At 32.6% G+C, this 3,875-nt stretch overlaps 1 long non-coding RNA gene across 1 annotated transcript; it reads right to left on the reverse strand.

Moving 5' to 3' along the window:
* Positions 1 to 1,006: 1,006 nt before the first annotated feature.
* LOC136029591 (uncharacterized) lies at positions 1,007 to 3,839 on the reverse strand. The gene is made up of 2 exons (XR_010618084.1): positions 3,619 to 3,839; positions 1,007 to 1,356 (listed from the first exon to the last, which is right to left on the reverse strand). It is a non-coding gene; the product is annotated as an uncharacterized LOC136029591 (long non-coding RNA).
* Between the last annotated feature and the right edge of the window lie 36 nt (positions 3,840 to 3,875).

Raw genomic sequence — 3,875 nt, forward strand, 5'->3', positions numbered from 1 at the left:
AATTTTAAATTCCAATCAAATTAGCCCCTTCTCAAATTTACAGGATAGCCCTTTCTATTTGAAGTGGATGATTTTTTTTTTTTTGCATTTTTCTGACTCTTTTTTGGGATGCATTTTTAGGGAAAGCAATACAGTTGTTATTTTTTCCTTCTGCACTGGGGAACACAAGGTTTCACCTAAGTTTCAGGCCAATCAAAAATATCCCGCCCTTTTTGTTAGAAGAGGGACTAATCCTTTAAATATTTTGTTGTACATTAGTCCCATGGCTTGACCCAAATTCTTCATGTTATACGTATAGATAGATAATGAGAAAGCAAATGAGGCGCGTGTCTTGCGTCCAGCTAATGAACTTTAAACAAACTATCCATGTCTTCCATGTCTCTGTTTACACACATTACATTGTGAGCTGCCAGTGAGTGGCTCACTCAATAGACATAAAAAAGAGGATACTCATTTCCTTATCTTAAAACATTTTTTTTCTGTATTTTTGGTAATTACTTCTTTTAGTGACGTAATTGAAAATTCCAAACATTTAGTTTCGTCCTCCCTTTTAATCACCAATAGTTCTTACCTTGTTAAGGTATTTGAAATTTTTTTTGTTTTTCAGGAGGGTTTACCCCGGTTTCAAAGCATGTGAGTTTTAATAGAAGTCATAATTGTTATCAGAATTTAACGAATTCGAGTTGGACTTTTCGTTTTGTCTATATCAAAGGGAGATATCCCATTCATGCCCCAAGAAGGCATGTATTACACAAGTTTTACACAAGAGCAAAAATTCGGCTTATAACATTTCCCATGACAACCCTTCGCTACGACTGATAAGAAAAACTGTACCGAATACAATGGTTTACATGATATCTTGTGGTACATGATATCTTGTGGTACAATGACATCTTGTGATACTTAAATGTTGTATAAATATGTCAGAAAATGGGCTCAGGAATGGATACTTCTTTCACATGAAAGTAAATGTAAAGAAAACGCACATTTCAAATAATACAAAATATTTATGGAAGTGTTATAAATGAATTTATTTTCAGCTACAACAATGAAACTATATAGATATAGCATCAACCAAAATTAACTGTAGTTCATGTGTGGCTATCCAAAGAAAGAATCCAATCTATTGGCTTCAAGGGCCATTTCTCCAAGACCTTTGATGGGTTCTGCATCTTCTATTGCCAATTCTGGCCAATCTCCATTTGTGGTATTCGGTGGAGTATACAACCTAACCAAACGAGACCAAAGAGACGATAGATGAGACATGGCTTGAATTTGTCCATTCTCCATTGCTTCTTTCATCGCAGCAGTTATGCCCACTGTTTTTGGTGTAATTTTTAAAGATACGACTGACCACTAAAAAACAAGCAAAAAGCTTCACAATCAAAATATAAATAATGAAGGAACAATCATGCCCCCTAAGAAAATACCCTGAAACTATATTTGAAGTACATTCATTTAACATAAAATACAATAAGTAAACACGCATTATTTACAAGAAATAAGAATTTCGTTTCAACATCATACAAAGAACAAAATGGCAATTTGGTCACGAGGTAGATTTCTTTAATGATACATTTGTTATAAAATTTGCTATTTTCAGTTAAAGCCCGGCGGACGAGCAACAGAAAGTGACCCGAGAGATAAAAGAGACATATATTATGAAAAAAATAGAATTAAAAAAATTTTCCGCCACACAGGACAGTGTTATTCAGCAGAATTGGAAAATTCTTAAAAAGGCAATTTCAAATTTATTCATATTTGGATTTCAAAAAAAGGTCCAAGGTTATTAGAATCCAACTAGAATTGTATTTTATAGAACACCTACCCATTTACACAACAGGGATGCGGTAGCACATTAGTCTCGAAACTTGTCAGCAGTCGACAAAATCGAATTCTTATATAGAAGATTTGTCTAGAAAAACTACAAGATATAGGGTATTGTGTAATTGCACATCAGCTATTAAAGTGAAAGTCTGTGGGAGTCTGTGTGCAAAAGGGGTAATTTTATGTCTACCCTCTCAAACTTTTCATTGTAGGTTATTCAAACATGGAGAAACATTTTCATTAAGCATACAATAGATGTTCTGAAGGCGATGACAGCTATGCTTTTATTGCAGAAACAGAAGTTTTAACGGGGAAAGTTACTTTTCCAATATCAGAGCTTTCCGTCAAAAAATTCGACCAGTGCTAAGAGCAAGAGGTTGGGCAAGAACGACAACTTCCTTCTTATGCACAATTTTAGTTTTTATTTTGAAAGCCAAATACACATAAATGAGCACTTCTTCTCGAAGTGTTATGCAAAAGTTACACTTTAGTGTAATGAATGGGCAGCTGGAGGGGCGTTAGCCTTTCTTATACTTAGTGTAGCCCTAAATACGGTATCAAAAACAAAAATATGAATTTTTTTTCATTTTGAAACGAGAGCAATGAGTAACATTCAAATTCAAAACCAACAGCAATTAATATTGGATATAGTTAGTTTAAGATTTAACATAGATCTTTACATTCATTTTAGATCACTCTGTTTCATTAATAGTTAACAAAATCGAAATTTATCGAGCTGACAATTAAATATCAAGAAAGAATTTTGGCAGGTAGACTGTCCTAAGTTTATAGATAGTTTTGTTCTCAATGAATAATTTATTAATTAATATAGCATATTACTATGGAATATAATGTAGAATAACTTTTCTTGCCTTCATAAACGTTCAAATCTTTAAGTCAAAATTTCCATTTCTTGACGGTCAATTCATTCCTATGAGTTTTTTTTTTTAATTTTACTTTTCATTTAAATGAGGAAAAACGAGATAACGTGATGAAAGCCGAGCCTACTTCTCATCAGGTAGTTCGTTTGGTATTTGCCAGAGTGTACAGAATATGAAGTTCTATCAAATATAACCTAAGAAGAACCTAGAGTCTGATTTATTGAAAAATGTCAGCTCTTGCTAAACTTCTCCTACTCGTGTTTTATTTCAAGAATATAGTGATAATTTACTTGAAAATCAAAACCTACCTTACATTCTTTTATACTTTTATCAAAAGAGAGGGCGGGGTGGGACCCAACGTTTCAAAAATATTTGTATTTGAGAATTTCTCTGTAAGTGGTAGCTCCCTCTATCTAGAGAATAAAATTCCTCGGTACAAGGAAATTTTAAAATCCCGAGTAATTCTCGTACACTAAATGTATTAAAACCCAACATACTTCAAAATATTTTTTTACACTTAGCATGTAATATTACATAAGTAATCCTATCAATTTTTTCTTCTTTTTTTTATTTGACATGAAACACTCGACTTTATAACTGTCTTAGGGAAAAGATATAGACATAAAAATATATAGGATTAGGCATGATAGGATAAGTCATGTTTTGACATTTCAATTACCTCAAGAACCCTTTCTAATTCGCAAATGCACAATTTTTGTGTGGTTTTTCTTAATTACCGACTTTGTTCTATTTTTCATACTAAATTAGTATTTATTTTTAAATTCTGAAATTAAGGCTGAAATACTCAAAAGTTGCCAATACTACTTCTTACCATAAAAAAGCAAAAATAAGCAATAGACTCTGCTTCTTCAGATGGCTATTCTCTAATTAAAAATTAGATAAAACTTACTGAAGCTGCTTTATAACTCAACTTTAACAAAGAGGCCTCACTGGAAGTCTGTTCTTTGATAAGTGTAATTAGCTTGTTTTTCCACTCGTTGGTCTTTGACTTCTGTGATAAATCTAGTTGGGTCAGCCATGAAAGCAACTGTAGGGCCTATTGAAAAAAAAGGATTTAAATTTGATTCTTAGGCCCAATGTCAAACTCTTAAACAAAAAAAAACAAAACATAGTAGGCAAAAAGACAATCAGACCTCCAGCACTTCA

The sequence above is a fragment of the Artemia franciscana genome, chromosome 7 (genome assembly GCF_032884065.1).
Source record: "Artemia franciscana chromosome 7, ASM3288406v1, whole genome shotgun sequence".
Lineage (NCBI taxonomy): Eukaryota > Metazoa > Arthropoda > Branchiopoda > Anostraca > Artemiidae > Artemia > Artemia franciscana.